A 22,938-nucleotide genomic window follows, 5' to 3' on the forward strand; every position below is an offset into this window, starting at 1 on the left:
GTGTGCCCATACTTTCAGGGAAAATGAAAATGCACAGACTTGCATAAAAATAAATAAAATAAATAGTAAAGAAAGAAAGAAACAAGCACACACATTATATTTCAAATTCATAGAAATTGTTAATTTTCCAAAGTCCAGGCAATGTTTACATTGGGCAGGGGCACTATTCTGCATAAAAAAAGATTGTTAATGTATATGATATTCTGATTTATTTCACTTGTTTACACCCTAGCATTCAGATGTATTCATCTGCTCATCTTAAGTTTGCTAGTGCTCTGACCAGATATTACTTCACATGTATATTTGTAATGCATTCACTGTTTGAGGACATGCATTAGAGCACTCTGTTTGTGGCAATATTTCTTCTGTGCACTCATAGGTTCATAGGTTCATAGGTACTAGGCTATTGGCCCTAGGGCCTATATAAGCCTATCTGAAAAGGTACCCTGGCTTTCGACCCCCAAGAAAATTATTTTTCTGTGCCCCTGTCGAACAGAGCTGCAGAAGTGATCCCCAGAGTGAATTTGCTATTTCCCATCCAGTCATCAAAATTTTTCTTGAAGAGTGCTAATGAGGAGCTCTGTTTGACATAGATAGGTAGTCTGTTCCAAACAAGGTTTAGGTCCCTACAGCGTGTAGCTTGGAGGGATTGGGATTTCTTTAAGTGGAGCATGTCCAACAGCTCTGGGTTTGACATAGCTTTGTATGTTAGGCAGAGATCGCCTCTGAGTAGGTGATATGCGACGGAATAAGGCTGGAGTTTTTTTAGATGGTCTGAGTAGGACATCTGTTTGAAGCCAGTAATCCTCTTTGTGAGGTATTTCTGTGGCCTCTCCAGGTGTTGTAGATGTCTTGTGAGGTACATACCAAAAGGGGCCCTGTACTCTATAATGGGTCTAATGAGTGATGAGACAGTGACTTCTTTTTTTCTGGATAAGAAACCTTTTGTGATGTGGTGTGCCATGTACAAGGATTTCCTGACCACTGTGGCAATGTGATTATCAAAGGAGAGACTACTGTCCACCTGTGTCCCAAGGTCTCTTATCACACTTTCGGTATTAAGTAGACTACCACCTATGTGGTAGTTAATGTGTACAGAATTTTTACTAAAGGGGATGACAATGCACTTTTTGGCATTGAGTTTCAGGCCATGGCTATGACACCAGGCATCTGTCTCAATGAGGCCCTTTTGTAGGCTCTCCACATCATTAAGAGTTTTGATTATGGCTCCCAGTTTGCAGTCATCTGCAAACTTCGTTAGCCAAAAACCTTCTTTGTTAGCCTGTACTTCAGAGAAGTAGACACCAAACAGGAGAGGACCCAGGACTGAACCCTGTGGTATTCCACTTGTCACTGGTCTGAAGTCGGATTTGGAGTCTGCTACTTTCACAATGTTGGTTCTGTCCGTGAGCCAGTTGGCAACCCATCTTGTGACACAGGAATTTATACCTAGTTTAGTGAGTTTATCTATAATTCCAGCATGGGGGATGGTGTCAAAAGCCTTGGCAAGATCTAGATAGGCTGTGTGAGCCACCTTACCCTCATCTATAGCTTTGGTGACTGCTTCAAAGAAGTCTGTCAGGTTTAGGAGACATGATCTGCTTTTTACAAACCCGAACTGGGTGGGGTCCAGAGTTGGAGATTATCAATGTCTTTGTTTATGAGTTCCATGATGATACATTCCATGAGCTTGCAGACCAGGCTTGTCAGGCTAATGGGGCGGTAGTTCCCGGGGTCTGTCGTGGCTCCCCCTTTGTGGAGTGGAATAACTGTCATGGTGCGCCATTCAGTGGGCACAAAGCCTGAGGTGAGGCTATGATTGAACATGGTGCTTAGGTGGGGTGCCAGTTTGTTCTGTAGTTCGTGTAGAACGCAGCCTGGGATATTGTCAGGTCCCATAGATGCTGTGTTCTTGGCTTTGGAGAGTGTGTTTTTTTTTACTTGTGCAGCTGTGATTACAGGAACTTTGCATTCTTCTGGTATAGAGATAGACCCTCTAGAGATTGAGAGGGGGGTAAAGTTAGCACTGAACCTCTCTGCCAGGATGTTGGCAATATCAGTTGGTTCTGTATATTTAGTGCCATTGTGCTGTAACTCAGAGCAGATCTGAGTGTTGTCATTGAGATTCTTGACATAGCTATATAATGCTTTGTGGTTGTCTTCAGAGTCAGTGGCAATTTTGTTTTCGCAATTAGCTTTGTAGGATTTTATAAGGGATCTCAGCTTCTTACTGAGGCTGACCAAGGAGCTCCTCCAGTCATGGGATTTTACTCTTTTTTGCAACAGTTTCTTTCTTCTGTTGTAGAGTTTGTTTATGGCAGAGGACCACCAGATTGGCTTCCTTTTTTTTGAGGATAGCATCTTGGTTCTGTCAGGGATAGCATGATCCATGCACTCATGTAAGTGCTTATAAAGTGCATTTGTGTAGGATTCAGCAGTCGTACCTCTGTTGTCGGTCTGCATGGGAGTCATCAAGTTTGCACTTCTGTCTTAAGAAGTGTGAAGTTGGCTTTGGAGTATTTTTTTACGGTGGTTTCCCTAATGGGGGGGTGGGGGCGGGATGTGCATGTCTAGGGTGATTAGCCTGTGGTCGGATCTGACCAACAAGGAATTGACTTCTGGTGTGGAACACTGGTTGCCCATGTTGGTAATGACCTAGTCTAGGATATTGCTGCCCCTGGTGAGCGTGTGAATAAGTTGATCCAAGGCGCTGGAATTTATGAATTCCAGAAAACATTGAGCAAAAGAGTTGGTACATGAGTAGTTTTCCCAATTAATGGTGGGGTAGTTGAAATTGCCCATTATTAGGGTGTTGGGTGGTACCCTAATATTTTCCAGTGTATCAAGAAATGAGGAGTGGGAATCCTGTGGCATGGTGGGGGGTCTGTAGCAAGCTACAATTTGGAATGCGGTCTTGCCCAGAGTTAGTTGCACTTAGATAATCTCGGATGCATTATGCTGTGCAACTAGCCTGGAAGTGTGGATATCCTTAATGAATATGGACATGCCTCCGCCTTTAGTGCTTTAGTTCGGGTTAGGTGGCCGAACGGTGTGTTATGAATTATAACCTGGTAATGCAGGGGCACTCTCTGGAGCTTTGAACCAGGTCTCTGTCACTGCACAGATGTCTATGTTCTCCATTTTAATGAGTGCCTCGAGTGAGTGCATTTTGAGGTTTAGACTTCTAGCATTGAGTAGTATTATCCTCAGATTTTGCTTGCTTGTACCTGTTACGTGGTGAATTTGTCATTTGAACCTTGCCTAAAAAAGGCACTATATGGGTGGCAAGAGCCTTAGCCAGTGTCCAGAATCCCAAGGGTGACAGGTGCAGGCCATCTCTGGCAAAGCATCGTGGTCTGTCGATCATGTCATCCCAGGCAGACAAATACTGGATCCCCTTAAATGACAGCAGATGCTTAGCCAATTGTTGAAGTCAATCATTTTGTCCTTGTACTGTGGTATCATTCTGGGTGATGGCAGTATGCTACTCAGGGCTAGGGCATACCTGCCTGGGCTACAAGACACTCTCCAGCATGTGCTAGTGCAGGCACATTGCACAGTTAAAACTACCACTGCAGTTTATAGTCTTAAAAGCAAGAAATATGAACTATTGAATAAGTGCTTTCCTCCATAGATGGTGCTACTTTTGAGACGATAACATGGAAGAACTGGTATACACAAACCATAAAAAATAATTTCAGCATTTCAGAGTGATTGCACCCCACTAATTGGCTAATGTAAGTTAGTCAATTAATGCAACCCAGAGAATTTCAGATTCTGTGACAAGGTAAAGCCACACAAGGAAACGCCTTGTCAGTAGTTAATTACAGAGCCTCTGAACAGAACACTAAGCAGACCTGACAGAGCTAATATTCTCCATATAAGCCAACACATTACAGTAACCTAGGCACCTGCCAATGCATGCAAACACACACACACACACACACACACACACACACACACACACACACACACACACACACGTACATATCAATTCTTGAACTAAGAATTGCTACACTCAATGTAGATTCACTGACAGGATGGAGCTTGGAAGTGGATGACATGATGGTAAAGAGAAGGTGGGTCATCTTAGCTATCCAAGAGACAAGATGGAAGGGCAGTGCAACAAAGCCACTTGGCTTGGAGTCTAGAGTCTACTACTCAGGAGGAGAACAGGTGAAAAATGGTTTGGGAGCTATGGTGAGAAAGAGGCTTCAGAAGGCAGTGAGGGTTGTTATAAGAATTAGTGACAGACTCATGGCAGTCAGACTCCAGTTTAATGATAGGACAATATTCATGACCTCGGCCTATACCACATAGCAGGGGTGTGATAGTGAGTAAAAGAGTGCATTCAGACAACAGTTGCAGAACCTACTAGATAAAGCAGGACCACATGAATTGGTGTTGATAATGGGTGACTTGAATGTACATATCAGGACAGACAGTATAAGCTATGAAGACTGCCTGGGTTCACTTGGCTGGGGTAATGGGGACACATAAGGAGAGGCCATTCTAGACTTCTGTCTGAAAATGGCTTAATAGTAGCCAACACATAGTTCAGAGAGACAATCACAAGATCACATACAAGAGTGGCCAACACACAACGCAGTTAGAGTTATTCCTATTAAGAAAAGGGCACTGGGGTAGAATCAGTGATTGCAAGGCCATCCCCAGTGAAACAGTTGGCCCACAGCATAAACCTCTGGTTGCCAAAATTAGTCACAAGCAGTGATCAGAGAAGGCACTAAGGTCAATAGAGACCAAGGTGAAGACCTGGAAGTTGACTGGAGAGACACCACAACAGTTCAAGGAATTACTCAGGGCTCTTGCACCCCAGTTAGAGGAGGAAATAGGTGGAGTTGAAGAGGAATGGCAGTGCCTCAAAACAGCCTGTGTGAGGACTACAGAACAGATATCTGGATGAGACAGGTATGGAAATAAGGTGCATAAGGAAAGATGGTGATAGAATGCAGAAGTCCAAGAAATCATCAAAAGAAAGAAGTACTGCAAAAAAAAGTAGGAGTAGAAAAGATGGACCAGGCTAGGAAGGAATACTGGTTAGCTAACAAAGATGGTAAGAAAGGAGTTGCAATAACAAAGAACAAGATATTAGAGGCACTCTCTCAGCTTTTGGAGAGTGATTCAGTAGGTAGCACATATAAACTATGTCAGGTTGCAAGGCAAAGACAGAAAGATAAAGAAGATAGTCAGGCACCCTTCATATGGAATGCCAACAACAACCTGCTCACCAGTCCACAGGACATCAAAGGCAGATGGAAGGAGTATTTCCAGCAACTTCTGAATAAAGAAACTACCACAGAAGCTGTACTGCCATAGACACAACCTACAATAAGAGAAGAGGAGAAGCTAACCTTAGAAGTAAGAACAGTGCTAAGAAAAATGAAGTCAGGGAAAGCAGCATGTTCAGATGAGGTCACAGCAGGTATGATAAAGATGCTGGGTGAGACAGGGTGAGAAATGACTCCTGAGGGTATTCGTAGCAGTTTGGAGAGAAAGGCGTATCCCAGATGACTGGAGAATAAGCATACTCATGCCAGAGTTCAATAACAAAGGGGACATCCACAACTGAGGGCAGTACAAAGGTATCAATGTCCTGTCACATTGCATGAACGTTCTTGAGAGAGTGACTGATAAACAGATATGCAGAGTAGTATAGAGTAAGGTGGAGATGAGCAGTTTGGACAGTTGATAGGAGGGTAGAGATGTGTAAAGAATTCAATTGGGCATTCCCAGGTTAGAGGGGACAGATCAACAAAGTTGCTGTATGCAGATGATGTGGCATTACAGGGAAATTCTGAGCAAGAACATCAGCAAAGAATAGGGGAATGCAATGCAAAACGGAAGGCATATGGGATGAAACTGAGTACAGATAAGACAGTGGTAATGGCAACAAATGGGGGAAATCAGAAGAAGCTGAGAAGTGAGATAGAAGGGAAGACAGTGGAACTGTTTAACAGCTTCAAGTATCGGGGAGGGGTGGTTGAGGAGACGGGAAGTCTGAATGAAAAGGTCAAAGCTAGAATTAGAGGGGCTGCAGCCAACTGGCATAGAGTGTTGTGTATTGCATGATAGCAGTATGTCAAAGAAGCTGAAAAGTAAGGTGTACAAAACAGTGGTGTAACCAATGCTGCTGTATCATACAAAAACCTAGACAGAAAAGGGAGAGGAGTTGAGGAAGCTAGAGGTGATGGAAATGAATAGCTTGAAATGGGTGGTAGGATACACATTGTGGAATGAATGAGGAAATTAGGTCATAAGAGCAGAAGCCACAGTAGCTCCAGTTGCAGGAAAGGTCAAAGAGAACAGATTACAGTGGTTCAGGTACATGCGCAGAAAAGCAGAAGACAATCTGGTAAAGAAGATTGGGAAAGACAGGGAGAAGGCAAGAGGAAATGAGGGCATCTAGCAAAGAGGTGGACGGATGGTGTGAGATTTGTGACAGTCAGGCATGAGGGTTGAAGAAGGCAGGAGTGTGGCACTGAATTGAGAGAAATGGTGAAAGTTAACATGACACCGCTACCCCATATAAAAAAATTGGAAAAAAGGAGTTGACGATGGCATACAAACACAGGCATACAAACATACTTGTCCATATGTAGACATACAGACACACACACTTATGCATGTGTCCATATTCATGCACAGACACACACACACACACACACACACACACACACACACACACACACACACACACACACACACACACACACACACACACACACACCTCTGCTATACCTACCTGCAGTCAATGTATGAGCCGCATCTACTCTCATAGGAGTGAATGGGTGAACATTGTCAAGAGACAGCTTTTAATTTTTCCACCTAGTGAAAAAAAAAACAATTCAGTTGATTAATTCTCTTTCCTCTGCTGAGTTAATCCAAAGTTGCATCTGTTTCTTGGGGAGATTACATGGCTAAGCAAACATTAGCCACTCCCCAGATTGCAGCGTTAGCATATATGGACCCTAGTGAAACTGATATTCACATTACAGCCACCCCCAAGAGATTACCATAGTGGGAGGGGTCTCTGGATATGAAATGCTTACTGTAAAGTTGCCACCTTTCAGGATATTTCAGGATATTTTCCTGATAGTCAGGAAATCAGGGTCTCTATAAGGAAATCTGGAAATTGGGGTCTCTCTCAGGAAATTAATTATGGTGAATACAGGAAAGGTTGTTTTGAATCTTTTTGATAGCCAATACATTTCTGAAGTAAGTTTCTTAAAATGCTTACTGTTTCACTTGGATTTCCTGTCTGCATTCAAGTTCAGTTCTCATCTGGGGTGCCTTCTATGCAGAGTCTCCACAGTCTTCCAAGTGCTCATGTGGGGTTTCTGCTGATGCTCTGGTTTCCTCTCACATTCCAAAGATATGCAGTAGGTAGACTGCATGCTCTGAACTGACCAAAGGTGTGAGCATAGATGTGTATGAGGTATGGAAGAACAGCATGCTGCAGGGCTGGCCACCATGCAGTGTGAACATTAGCTCTTGATGATTAACACTGTTGATGTGATACCCCAACCCTTTGTGCAAAAAAATGTGAAAAAGGAGTTGTTAGATAGATGGAGTCACGTGCAGTGTAAGAGACAAATAGAGTCACATTGGAAGGGTCCTCAGCTGTGGAGCCCCACCTAGTCTAAAATTGACCCTACTCAGAAATGGGCACAGAAATTGCTATAGTTTGTGTTGGGGCTGGGGATACTGTGGTCAATAATTCTTTTATTTTCCTTACAAATTTCAGATGTGTGCAGAGAAAGTCCAGGGCCAGTTAACTCTGTAGGAATAACAAGTTGGAATGAGTTACTGCAAGTGTTATTTTTTCGCTTTATTCACAAATGAAATCAGATGTGTATAAAGATAGATATCTGACAGTAATAGGTTGAAATATGATGTTCTCTATTTGTTCCTTCACTTTTCTTCTAGTTTGGCTTCAGAGAGGTACACAGAAGGTAGCTGTCTTTGGGGGTTACGACTAATAGGACTAAGGAGCTATGTGCACTGATGTATGACAGCAGCAACTTGAAATATATAACTATGTTCATTTGTCTTTTCACTTCCATCTCAGTTTAACATGATATAGGCACAGTGAAAACTCACTGTCTTCCTTTTTGTTTTTTTATTTTGTTTTTTTGTGGAGGGGGAGACAAGTCATTCCAGAAGTGATTTGTGTGTCCTCACAAGCATTTTATTCTCAAGATTATGGATAATTTAGTTCTGTGGTAACTACAGGGTCATCAACCTTGAACATTAAGCCTTGGCCTTCATTGGACCACAGATTGTGTATAAAATTCACCTCAGGCCATTTAGAACCCCATAGCTTCCGGGGCTTAGTAGTCCCTAGATCCTCACCATAATTAAATTATTTTCTAGATAGTTATTACAGTACAGTCTCGGTCATTTAGGATGTGTTTCAAGGATATAGGAAAAAGGTGACAAGTAAGACAAAATGCAATAAAACTAAACAAAACAAAACTTCTCTGGACAGTATGAAGGGGAAGTGATGGGATAGAAAACTGGAGGTAAATGGGTCACATGCCTGCTCACAGCAGGGGTGGGGATTGCCATGGAGCACTTTGCCTTGGATCCAGGATCATTTAAGGCTGCCCATGTAGTCACTGTATATGGCATTTGAAAACTGGTGCTTCTGGCTAAGGCTTGCTAAAAGGGATGCAGCTAGGGGTGCGTTTTAATTATGCGTGGGGCCATGGCTTATCTGTCAGGAAATGGAAGTTTGCCAAGGTGGAAAACCTAGTTTACTGCAATGCAGGAATCTTCTAAGTCAAGGCTTCCACATCACAGCAAACATTTCTGAATCATGCCTGCTATTAATGTCTGACTTTTCTGAAGTTTGGGTTTCATTTAGACGTTTAGAACATAGATTCATTCTTGTGGCTTACCCATAGTTAGCTCTGCTTACGTGTACTACTGATATTTTCTAACAGCAGAGTAAAATGTTCTTTTAAAGAAGGGTAGATAAACATGTATAATTTATACACAGTGAGCATTTCTCTGCCAGTGTACCTTGTGTTTTATCATAGTTATCTTTGCTTAGCAAGAATTGTCACTAATATTGTTCAGCTGCATTTTTTCCTTAGTCTCAAGTTGTGTGATATTTATTTTAAAATGCAGGCAATTCCCAGATGTTTTTCAGTTTGTTCAGTTTCTACATCATGGTGTTTTTCTGCACACACACACACACACACACACACACACACACACACACACACACACACACACACACACACACACACACACAAAATACTAGTGAGATGATATTCAGAACTTTGTTTTGTCAATTTGTTGCATGAATGATTTTCTTTTAACTTTGAAAGGTTCTTTATCTATCTGAGAATTTGACAAGTAAGCCTGTTCAATGACCCTTTTCAGCCACAACCTGACATAAGACATAAAAGAAGTAATTACACTGTCAGGTATAAAATTAATCAAACTGTAAAGCATCAACTATTTATTACACGGATGGAGTAGGAATGCCATAAATAGCATAGTAAAATATAAATGTGGAATGAACCAGAAGTTGGTTCATATGAATTAGAACTCCACCCCAGTATAAAATATGAATAAATAAATTAATTAAGTAAACAAATAATTAAAGCTTAGATAGAATAATAGTTTCAGATTTGTTCTCTAAACCACTTGCGAAAGAATTACTATGAAAACAATTTATTGGATTGTGGACTACAACACTTATATGGGGAAAGATGCAGATGACTGACTGATACTGCTGCAAAGAATCAGCTTATCGGAACCAAAATGGTGAGATATTATTGGACATTTGTCCTAGGCAGGGAGGGCCCATAATGAACGGCATTCTGAAATCAAGGCTGTATCAGACTACATTGGGCCAAAGGTCAGTGATCAACTTTTCAGTTCCGTCATCAAACCTGAGGCTGTAGGTTCTAACTCTTGTCACAAGAGGAACTGAGTTGCCAAATGATTGCTTCTTGGTGGTGATTTGGCTTAAGTGGACAATGAGGCAGCTGGACAAATCCAGGAAACCCAAACATTTGATGAAAGTGTCCAGGGAATGCCTAGCAGGTGCTTCTGTGTGGGATAAGTTTAAGGCCCACTTCTGGAAAAGCTTCCTCCATTTACCAGGAGCGGCTGGGAACACAAAAGAGAGCCTGAAAGGTCACCACCCAAGACCTTATTAATTGAAAAAGCAGCAGCAAGGATATGCGGCCAAAACTTGGTAGCTGATTGTCATGCTGACAACTGAAAGGCTTGCAGTAGACACCAGCAGTGGGGGAAGATTAAATGCAGCCGGACTGCGGATTATCTCCAGATTGGACTGGTAAGTGTGGAGAAACATTGAAGGCACCTGCTGCAATTGCTATCAACATGAAGGTCTGAATATGGCATCAGTTTGGTAAGGCCATGAAAATGACTTTCAGTGGCATAGAGGAACAAAATCCTGACTATGAGCCATATAGCCTGAGATTGATTAGTAGATTGCTGCAGAAAGAGGGGATGGTAAGAGTGAGCTGCTATGTACATTTAGCTATCTTCCAGGGAGGTAGATGGTGATTCTGTCTTCCAGCTGCTCCCATGCAATGAAGATTCACAAGATCCATATAACCACGGGACTGGAGAATGTAGATTTGACATTCCCAAGCCTATGATGGTAGTTATTAAGGGAAAAAGTGTGGTGGAGCATGCACACATCAGCTGAGGGAGCATAGGATGCCCAGTGGTGAAGTAGCTGTACACATTAGCCACCAGGGGTCAGGATTAGGCCCATACAAAGACGCACCCTCATACCTGCCTGTGCTATGCCTGCTGTATGAATTGCTCACACCTGGTAATGGCAAGAAATGGGCAATTTTGACAGCTCATTATTCAGCAGGTATGAAACCACAAAAAGGATATTATAACAAAAAAAAAAACATTTGGCAACATGACGTGGATGAGACATTGGTAAGGCTGTTTCATCAGATGTAGAGAAACCCAGACCTCAGCTGTGGATGTTGTTGGGAGGTAAAAAGAAGACTGTAGGACAGCTGACATTGAAGGTCATGATCTTCTTTGAGAAAACCGTGGCCAGTGTGAGTTCATTTTTTTAAGAAGATAAATATGTATTATTCAGTTCTGAAGTGGCAAGGCTTGAATATGATACCGCCAAAAATGCTAAAAGTATGGGATTGTGCAGAAGAAGGAGATTCATAGATTCATTCATAAACAGATGTAGGAGATAGTAGGATTTGGAATGGTAGTCTCTGTTCTGACACTATATGATATATATATATATATATATATATATATATATATATATATATATATATATATATATATATGGGAAACTCTCTACCAGGGTATTGGAAAGGAGAAGTCACTTGATGACTGGGCCTTTCTATTCAGAGAAGAAATATGGATTCTGTCCTTGCATGGAACACCAGAGCTACTCTTTCTTCCTGCAGTGATATTGCAGGGGTCAAGGGAGTTTTCCAGTACAGGAACCAACTAAAGGCACTTTTGAAGAACCAAGCAAACCAGAACCAGGCAGAATTATCACTTTTATCCATAAACTTAAAAATGCATAAACGCTTAACTGTGTGTTTTCATCCCAACAAAACTTCATCAGATGAATGCTTAAACCTACTAACACTGTTTAAATACTTTTCCCCATAATACTTGATCAATTAATGCAAATTCCATTAATTACTGTTAATTACTAAATTAAAACAAACTGAAATCATACAAAGTACTTGTTAGTGAATGTAAAAAACTTATAAAAAACTGTGAAATATGTTAAATATGCAAAACATTCTAACTGTTAAATGTATTCAAAAATTTTAAGGAGAGGCATTAGTCTAATAGTTAAGGCTCATCCCACAAAAAACAAGTCTAGGGTTTGACTCTCATAGGAGGCAACCAGACATTCTCACAATGGCTCACAAAGGCAGCTAACCCTACACCAATCTATAAAATGTGCCATCTAGTGTCCAAAATTTATAATGAAAGTTTTTGCATTAATGTACACTGTTATGATACTAAGTATATAAAAATATATGAACTTTATAGGAGATGACTCAGTACAGCCTAGCTGCCCTCAACTTTAAAACTGAGGCTAGGGAGACATTTTCATTCAAGCCAGGTGCTCTATTAGCTTCCAAAATAAGTTGCCAATATAGTTTTTTGTATTTGGTCCTTGTTTCCCATGGCCCACCTGTAGGGTCTACAGGCACTTCTTCTAGCACAAAAAAATGTAAACTTAGATCATCTACACCTAAGGGTATATTTGTATAAGGCATTTTTCTCATCCTTAGACCTAATAGCATAAGTTATGTTCCTATATTCTCCTTTTTAGCCTGCACTCAGTCTTTTCTATATAAAATGCCTCACATTCATCACATATGGTAATATATATTACTACAGCACTAATACAGTTACTATACTTCTTACCTCTAATGTGAGTAACCCTACATTTAATATAAATAAACTCCTTATTTTTAATATAGGGATATTAGGCGCAGGCTCCACAATTATAGGTGCCCACCTTTTTCCTGTTTTCCATACCTGTTGTGGTCTTCTTTTGTTCAAGAATGTCTTTGATACTGCACACTTTTCTAAATACAAATTTAAGTTATCCTGTAAAGTTCATATATTGTTGTATACTTAGAATGTTGTAATAGTGTAAATTAATGTAAAAACTTTCATTATGACTTTTAGATACTAAATGGTGCATTTGGTTTATGGATTGGTGCTGGACTAGCCACCTTTGTGAGCCATTTTAGGAGAATGGCTGGTTGCCTCCTGTGAGAGTCGAACCCTGCACTTTAAACAGTGTTAGTAGGTTTAAGCACTCATCTGATGAAGTCTTACTGGGATGAAAATGTGGTGAATAAGTTAAGCGTTTATGGGTTTTAAGTTTATGAATAAAAGTGATAATTCTGCCTGGTTCTGGTTTGCCTGGTTCTTCACAAGTGCCTTTAGTCAGTTCCTGGTTACTACCCTTTGTGTAGGCTGGCACTGGACTGTCTTCAGTTTTGCTTTTTGAGTTTTCCAGTACAGTATGTAAATGTTTTGTGGACTTGAAGAAAACCATGTACCTTCTGAATATCTTGTGAGAGGTTCTGCAGTACAATAGTCTCCCATGTCTGCTACTACTGCTTGCCATTTGTTCCTTGTGTCTGCAGAGCAAAAATATTAAAAAATATTGGCCTTAAGTCAGATATATTCAAAGTGGGCAGAGGACTCCCAAGATAGTGAATTTTATCTCGCCCTTTTTCATGATTTTATTGGGCAAGATTTCAAGACAGAGCAAAAGCTTGGAAATATCTAGTTTGGAGATGGGTGATACATCTTTGTTGTTTGTAGATGATATTGTCATCTTTGTCTCAAGACTGTGATCTCTGGCAGGCTTTAGAGCAACTTCATACAGAGTGTGAAACAAATGGGATGAAAATCCCCACCTACAAATTCAAGATCATATTCGGTGAGGAAATATTCATTACCATCTGTGATGCCGAAGTTCCCAGTGTCCTGATTAATCCATATCCCCATTCCCTACCCATGGTGCATTGGGTAATAAGTAAAAGGATATTATCATGATTGCATGCAGTGGAAATGAGGATCCTTCTTGCCATGACAGGGCTCATTTTCTATGATAAACTGAGAAGTTCAGAACTCTAGTTGGATCTCAGTGTGAAGATATGTGAAGGCTGCCAGTCTAGCTAGATAGAGTTTTGTAGATAATTTTAGGTCTTTAGGCTTGTTCTCTTAAATGTGAGAAGACTGTATTGAATGTTGAACTGCAAAAATGTAACAACAGTGCACTCTGCTGTGAGAAAGCTGATAAGTCAAGCATTTTATGGCTATTTGATCTCAGGGCTCGGAGCCGTGGTGTCTGAACCAGGAGATTCTTTCTATTGTTTTGAGACCAGAGTTTATTCCTAGATTTTACATATATAATGTCTTTAATCACTGTGGTTTCCTGACCAGATGCAAGCTTAGTAAGAAATGTAAATGTAGAGTTTCTGTTAGCCTGGAAAACCAGAGAATTGTTAAGAATGATGTAATCTAAAATGAGTCAGCAGGATGTATTATCAATTTAAAGGACTTTCTCAGAGACAGAGGATTTTGTCTAAATGACAACACAACACCACAACACTGCTTTTTGCTCTATATGTAAGTTTATTTAGAATTGTCATTGCTCTTAGGAAAAGATAGAAAATAGTAAGTTTAGTCTAACTGTTTTTTATATTTATGTCAGAACTATCCTACAGTATTATTTTAAGCATTTTCCTGTGATGTTTGAACTCTTGACTAGCACTGTGTAGTAAGAAGTATTGTCTTGTGTTATTATTATTTATTATTAAATATTTTTAAACCATTCAACTGTGGCTGTTTTGTGTAGAGATAATTTAAGCTTTAGAGTACATTGCATGTATATAGTGATACTGTACAAAGCCCCTCCAATAGTCTTGCTGCTCAGTCACACTTACTATTTGGATAATAATATTGCACAGTAATAACTGGACACCCTTTGGTAAGTGGCTTTTTAGTAGCTGATATTAGTGGTTAGTGGCAGTGATTACTACCTTATAGTCTGAGCAGAAAAGGGGCACAGCTGGAGAACCAGTGCCAGCCTTCCCCAGAAGTGTTTGTGTGTTTTTATCTAAATCAAATCTTAAAGTGTGTGCATGTGTCAGCTACTTGGGCAGGGACACGAAGCACCGATTGGACAGAGAGGGTTCTGGAGATTTTAGCTTGACCACTAGACTGAGATCTGTACCCTATAGCTGTGCTAGTGTGGAGTCTTATTGGGGATCTGGAAAGAAAGGGAGAAACCAGCCCCAGACTGATTAAGAGCTCTGTGTGCACTTAAGGGAAATTGCACTTTACTGTGTGTGTATTTGTTATCCTTCGCAATGTGGACGCCCTTCACTGGTTTTATTGGTGAGGATTGAGGTCCCTTGATTACTGGGCCAATGCATGGGTGTCACACTCAGTTTAGAGTTTATCACCCAGGATGAAAAGAGCCACATAAGGTGATTTATATTCTCTGGGCACTTCCTATGAGAGGTATATCAGACATAGTCAAGTGAAGATCCTGCAGGATATCTAAAGAATGTTTGTAGAAACAGGAATGTTTGCTCTGCTATGCTCAGCTTGAATGGGAATGTTGCTCTGCCCATCTCAGCTTGTTACCACCATGGCCTTGAGCAGGATATATGGTTTAGATAATGAAAAAGAAGACCTTGAAAACAGGAAATGTAGTTATAAAATTATATGTTATAAAAATTTCAACAAAACACAAATTAAAGGTCATGCTGCTAAAAGCTACGAGTCTAAACATGAAACTGCATGAAACTGCAAGCATTCCTAACCCTGGAAAATGCCGACATCTGTGCAGTCACAGGAACCTGGTTCAAAGCTGTGCAGAGCACCCCAGCCTTACCTGGTAACTTATCCTGTCATACATTCAGACCCCAAACTGTGGGCAGTAAAGCCAAAGGAGTTGGAGTTTCAACATACATTCAAAACATACACACCTCCAGGCTGGTCAAACAGTATGATGCACAGGAGACACTCCAGGTGAAGTTAACCATTGACAAGACCCCTATTCAAATCATAGCCAGCTAACAGTCCCCAAATCTGACTTAAGATGCTCAATCCACCTATTTGGACATGTTTGAATCTATCAAGATTCAACCCTTTACCCTGATCCTGGGTGACTTTAACTTCCCAAATATAGATTGGATGAACTACTCATGCCAGAACACAAATGCCCAGAGATTCCTTGATTTTGTCAATGCAAATGCCTTGGAACAACTCCTCGATACCCCCAGAAGAGGTGATAATATTTTGGACTTGGTATTAACCAACATGAGTAACCACTGTAGCATTCCTATAGTATCATCCTCCCTGGTAAGATTCGATCACATAGTGGTCACTTTCGAAGTCACCATCTCCCCCAACCCCCTTCTAGCTAGGATCAGGCATAAAAACTTCTCCAAAGCCTATTTACAGAATCCTGAGGGATGGTATAAACAGCTTCACAGCCCCCTCCCCTTCTGTTGGAACTGGCACTAATATCCAAAATTACACCAAAGCACTATATGAGCATTTATATAGATGCATGGAATCAGAAATACCCGACAGGACTAAATCATCCTCCACAAGGAAGAGTAAACCTGTCTGGTGGACATCTGCAATAAATAAACTCTATAACAAAAGGAAAAAATTGCTGTCCAAGACCAGAAAGGAGCAGGTGACCAGTTGGAAGCAATGATCTCCTTAGCATGAACAAGCAAATAAGAGCACTAGTGAAATCCTCCAAAGTAAACTTTGAGTCCAAATTGGCCACCTCTGCTAGAGACAATCATAAGGCCTTCTTCACATATGTCCACAACCTCAAATGAAGCACCCAAATCTGTTCAGAACTGGTGGTCAAGGACACCACATATACAAATTCTGTAGATATAACAAACTTGCTGGCTGACAGATTCAGCGAAAATTTTATCCTCTGTCCCCCCCATCAGTAAATCAGGACATCCCCAGTACCTGCCTCCTTCCACTTATATCTAGGGAACAGATCATCACTGCTCTCTCAAAGACAGAAAATACATCCTTCATGAGACCTGATAACATTCCAGGCTGCATCCTACATGAAATCAGGCAGGAATTTGCAGCACCATTAGGCACCCTATTCAACCAAAGCCTGTGTACTGGCTTCTTCCCAGCTGAGTGTAGGACAGCCACTGTCATCCCTTTACACAAAGGTGGAGCGTCCACCGATCTGGGAAATTATAGACCCATCAGCTTAACTAGACTGATCTGCAAGGCCATGGAATGGATTATCATGGACCTCATTAACAAGGACACCTTCCAAGCACTTGATCCCACACATTTTGGATTCATAGGTCATGGCTGCTAAATTTGGTCGACTTCTTTGAGACAGTCACCAAAGCCATGAATGAGGGGAAGACAGTGCACACCGCCTACCTTGACCTGACCAAAGCCTTTGACACTATTCCCCACTTGGGCATAATAGATAAACTGTCTCAACTAGGCATCAGTCCATATGTTACCAGTTGGGTACCAAACTGGCTCACTGATAGAACCCACGTAGTCAAAAATAGGGGAATCCACCTAAAGCAGTAGAAGCGTAACAAGCGGCGTACCCCAGGATTTGGTCTTGGGGCCTCTGTTATTTGGGATATACTTTTCTGAGGTGTAGGCCAAAATCAGTGGGCTATGGCTGACCAAGTTTGCAGATAACTGCGGGTCACTCAAACAAATGACTGGTGCCAGAAACATGTTCTCAAGCTGAATGCCAAAAACATGAGACCCAAACTCCTGAGGTATTTCCTTGCAATGATCAAAGTCTGAGTGGAAATCCTTAGAAATAAATCAAAATAAAGATCTATTTTTTTCCTATGGAAAAAAGGATCTTTGAACCGAGTGTCTAGTTGACATCCCAGGAACACAATCCTGTGTGAAGGAGTCAAAAAATACTTTTGCATGTTGTCTTGGCATCCCAGCTTATGCAAGAGGTCTCCCACTCGAGAGATCTCTGATATTTTGAGAAAGACTCTGGAAAGATAAGTAAGTCCTCTAATTATGAAACTTGTGTATAGCCCGTAGCCTGCAATGAGCCATAACTGGAGCTAGACACTTTGTGAACAGCTTTAGCAAAGTGGATATTCCAAGAGGTAAGGCAGAGAACTGATAAGGTGATCCAGACACAAAAAAATTAAGAAACACTTGAAGTCTGGATGAAGAGGAATGTGATAATATACTTCTTTTAAGTCTAGTGTTACCAGGAAACTTGACAGAGGAAGATGAGGCAGCAGGTTGTGAAGTGAAATCATTTTGAATTTGGGCACTATCACAAACAGGTTTAGGAAAGAAACATCCAGAACTGGTATGCAATTATTTTCTATCTCTGGGACCAGGAACATCCTTGAATAAAACCCTTTCCCTACCTGAAAAGAGGAACTGGTTATATCACTCCTTGTGACAGTTTGTGATGAAGAACATGAAGAAACAAAATAGTGTGATCTGTAGGATGAAGAATGACCCCTGGAAAGGAGGAATCTCCTCCCACTGCCATGTGTAACCCTGATGAATGATTTTCAGAACTCATTTGTCTGAAACAGTCTGTTGCCAAAGAGAACAATGGAGATGCAGGCATTCTGGAAGAGAAAAGGGCAGGGTTGGAGGGGGGTCACAAGGTCTCTTGACCTTCCCAAGCCTGTCATTCAGATTTGTTGGAGTAACTTTGGTTCTGGGAGGTCTGAAACTTCTTTTTGGAACCTCCTTGCCAGTTTGCCTTAAAATTCTGTTTACCTGAGTTCTGTTGAGACTGTTCAGCTGAAATTGGATGAGGAGAAAGAAAATTCCTTGGACAATTTGGAAAAGGAGGGCTGAAAAATCTTAAGAGGTTCTTTGGGTCAGCTTGTCCCTTTCAAGACACTTTCTGATCACTTCTGCAGCAGAGGGGACAAGCACTAAATCTCATTCCAAGAAAGAATTTAAAATTTCATTTTTGACATAATCTGCGAGGTTCTGACAATACAGCAAAGCAAACTTCCTTAAGACTGTACCAGTGGCCATAGCCCTGGAAGAAGTATCAACCGAGTCATACACACACTGTAAACAAAGAGTAGTGACCTGTGCAATAGAAGAAACTAAGTTATTTAAAGCAGGTTTATCTTCACAAGAAGAAACCGTACATAGGTTCATATGTGTGTACTAGGCTAATGGCCCTGGTGCCTTTACAAGCCTAGCCCATAGAATTACCCTGGTATCGTGCCACCCGACCAACATAAAACCTTCTTCATACTTTCACAATATATCAGAATAAACTTTACCATATGAGCCTCCCAATTTTTTAAATCTAAAATTCAAAGTAGCAGAAGTATACTCATTTTCCCATAAATGTCAGTAGTTCTCCCATCCTTATTAGGAAGAGTAGGATTGGAATTAATTAAGTGCTTATCAGCAGAGGAGTCAATTAAGGCTACTGCTGCTGGGTTACATTTGGGAATAGTGTATAAAAGTGTAAAGACTGAACTGTATATATCCTATCTTCCTTTGTAGGTACAGTTGGCTGATTATCAGGAAAATTGCAGGCAGTAACACACACATCCTGTAAATTAGACAAGGACAGGACTGGGTGTAGGTTCTGGAAAGTCCTTCTCTAGCAATTTATAGTACTTTCTGAGAGCCTGAGAAGCCTCAGTGTTCTCCCAGTGAAAACACTGGGACATTCTAGCAAAAGTCTCAGAGAAAGAGAAACACCTACAGGGAGAATCAGAAAGTAATGTCTTCTCTGAGTCTGAATGAGAAATCTGACAACAAAACCCTGAATCCATCCCTGCATCTTCCTGTTCAGATTCAGAATCTTGAATCTGTTCAGGAAAGGAGACATCCCTCTTTGTTTTACAGGAAGGTACTATACCAGAAGGATCAACAGCCTGATTCAAACCCTGAGCTAGTCCCAGTAAAATACTTCTATCTAAAGAAATCTGAGGAGGAGTAGATACATGCTTGGTTTTCTGTTTTGTTTTGACAGGAAAAATGGGCTAACTGAGTAACTAATGGCAGTCTATGCTTCCCAAGGGATAGGCACAGCATTCTGACACAACAGGGAAACCTTCCATGCAGGCGTGTAGTCAATGAATTCCATTTTGTACTCACAAACTCTTATTGCTGCCCCCAACCCACCTGGCATTTATAAACTGGGTACATTTCACAAGCTGTTGCCCCCTCCCCCCAGCATTTAATGTGTGTAACATTTTCAGCTGCTCAGTCAAAGACTATTAGAGATATTGCTTTTAATTTGCTCCTTAATCAAGCTATACACACATTGTTAGAGGCATTCATTTAGAAGGTCACATAATATGGCCCAATAAATTCACAATATTTCCAAATGTTGCTCAGAAAAAATGTACTTAAGATGTGCCTGGCTACACCCCTGCTTCCCTGTTACCTCTCCCAGGACCTGACAACAGTGCCTCTCTCTTGCCTACTGAGGGGACCCAAGCAGCCACAGAGGACATGGCTAACCCCCAGTCCATAGTTGCTGTAGGTGCTACACCAGAGGGATTGGGGGTAAAAGTTGAATGGTTTGAGGTACATCAAATAGCCGCAGCAGAGTGACACACTTGCAGCTGAGGCACATTGCTAACCTACTGTGGTGGCAAAGGCTTTTTGCATAACTTTTTCTTTTTGTGGCTGGAACAAGGACAGACTGTGGGACTGATAATTTGTTCCATGATCAAGCCTGAAGTGGTGCCTCTGTCCTGTGGAAAACAAACAACAATACCAGTACAACTACCAGCCCACAAAAGTTTTTTTTTTTTTGACAGAAAAAACACAGTAAAAAAACACTTTCAAACACTATGGCAGCCCCACAATGGAAAAATAAGTACAATTTATCATTTAGTTTGCACTATTTTAAAACTGACAGAAACAAGTGCTCCTTTTAAAAGTACATTACAGTCTTGAGACAATCCGTTAAAGCATACTCTTCGGTGGCAGAAAAGTTCTGAAGGAATTTGTGCCCAAACTTTCCTTTAAGTCAGCTCAGCTTGAGCTGCTTGACAATTTGGGTGTGTGGGAGGTACCTTGAAGCTTTGAAAGTTGTCAGGATCTAACCCGTAAAGCTAGCGTTATTGCAGCAGTGATCAGTATGAAGAACATCAATTTTCTACTGCATCACTTATAAGTGTAGGTGTTCACATAGCATAAAACTGCTAACCTTGTTCCTTCAGCCAAAATACTTACTTTGCTTGCCTGCAGTGTAGCTATTATAACATTACACTGGTCTGATTGTGAACTCCAACATGCCAGTTCTACTTGGTTGATATATGTGAGTGCAAATCATCTGGAAACTTTAGGTTAAAAAGGTAGAATTAGCAAGGCACAACAACGCACTTATGTTGAAAGCACTACAACTAGCAGAAGATTTAAACAAAGCACAATTATCAGAAGCAGGTAGCCCAGCTGTATGAAGACATATTTTTAAGCAGTATATCTAAAACCATCACCTAGGAATATTGGGGTGCCAATGGCAAGTAGGACTCTTATTTATTTATTTTTTCACTTAACTGAAGCCACTTATGGGGCATAATACTCTAAATTCAAGGTTGGTCTATAAAAAATATCTATCAGTTTTCGACAGAGTTCATGTAATACTGGTAGAAGGAAATGTTGCTGCACTTTAGCTACATTTGCATACTGCTGGGGGATGGGGAGTTGGAATTTGGATAGTATGCAAATGAGAAATATTAGACAATATAGCAATAACCCATGTGTGGGCAATCCTGGATTTACCCACAGTTGGTGTGGTTTGATCACGAGGGCTTTGCCCTCATGAGCAAACAAAGCCAACCTTGGGTAAATCCAGCATTACCCACACCTAGCCATGGGTTATTGCTGTTATACAATGGTGTTAGTTTTGTGCTGTGTGGTGCTTGTGTTGTTGTTAATTAGGTTTTTGTTTGTTTTATGTTGTATTCTTCCACTTTTTTCTGATATAAAATAGTCCCAGAGTTTTACTTCATGTTTATTGCTTATTTTATTTTTCTTTTAATTTAAATACAAGTTGTTATTAATTTTTCAAGAGATGTAATGAGATAAATATATAAGTAAATATAGTTTTTAAAGCTTTTAGTATGTCTTGCTGTTGTAGTTTCTTTTATATTCCTGTACTGTCTTTGAGTTGATTGTTGTTTATGTTCACATGACGCTTTAAAAAATATATTTACTTTTATAATTATCTCTTTACATTTCTTGAAAAATTAAAAGAAAAATAAAATAATAAACATGAAGTAAAAGTCAAGTTGTCTGTAGTGTTGGTTGATGTTTTTAAATGCAGTGAAGTAGTTTCTATCCATCTAGCTGCAATTGCTTTTTTAATTTTTGCATATGACATTGGGGTGTCACTTATACAGTGATAATTGTCTGGAGCCAAGGTTTGCATCACTGGTTCGCTGTTTCTGCAATGGTAATTTATTGACACTGCAAACTCCACACAGTGTGTCCTTGTAGGTTTTTATTTATCATCTGTTTTGTGTCATGCAGAGGAAAGGTTTACATCACTGGGTGGGTATTAATGTTGTGGTAGTTCATTCATAGTTCAAACTTGCATGCACAGTAACTCCTTGCAGTTTTCCATTAAAAAAGTGTTTTCTGTTGCTATATTTCTGTCAGGGCTGGGTGTGGCTAATGTTGGATATCTGGTAGTGAGGAGCTCTAACTGGTTGGAGCTTGGCAGTGTCACTATGTGAGGGTGAAAGGATAGAGATAGAGAGAAATAATGTCTTTGCGGTAGCAGGGTTGACCACATAACAGAGAACTCCTCTGCTGGCATTTTGTTTTCCTAACCTTATAAATGATTTTTTTTAATTTGGTAAACAAACCAATGCAGTAAAAATGGAAATAGAGGAAACCATTATTACTTGTCAAATACGTGTTTTTCTATATAGTAATATGAAACAACCACTCCACGATACGTTAGCAGCCGGACTTTTTATTGTTAGTTTATGCTGGATTTATAAAAAGCATGCTGATTGGACTGACCAATCAGTGTGCACGTATTTCATGCTTTGCGATGTTACATTGTATAATAATCCTTAACTCAATGGCTCTGCCCCTGCATTAACCCTGATTAACATTGTATGTGTGTCTACCTACTTTACTATTCGCTTCCTCCAAACTTAACTTTTGTTCCCATACTATCACTTCTCTCCCAACAGCCGAATACTTTTATAAGCATCTAAAGATCTTTTATCCTTGAGGAATATCTCTCCTATTATAAACAACCTTTCTACATATGTTTTCCTTTGGTATTGTATTTAAATTCCTGATACCATGTATGTAACTAATTTTTTTTCACCAGTTTCTTTAAATTGTACCACTGCAATTAATGTTTTTTGATGTGGA

The 22,938-nt window shown here is 40.4% G+C and overlaps 1 protein-coding gene across 1 annotated transcript in view; it reads left to right on the plus strand.

Moving 5' to 3' along the window:
* Positions 1–22,938, plus strand: part of KCNH2 (potassium voltage-gated channel subfamily H member 2) — a 696,728-nt gene that overhangs the window by 436,267 nt on the left and 237,523 nt on the right. The gene's annotated exons all lie outside the window — the stretch shown is intronic.

The sequence above is a fragment of the Protopterus annectens genome, chromosome 3.part1, assembly GCF_019279795.1.
Source record: "Protopterus annectens isolate FY-2018-M chromosome 3.part1, PAN1.0, whole genome shotgun sequence".
NCBI lineage: Eukaryota > Metazoa > Chordata > Ceratodontiformes > Protopteridae > Protopterus > Protopterus annectens.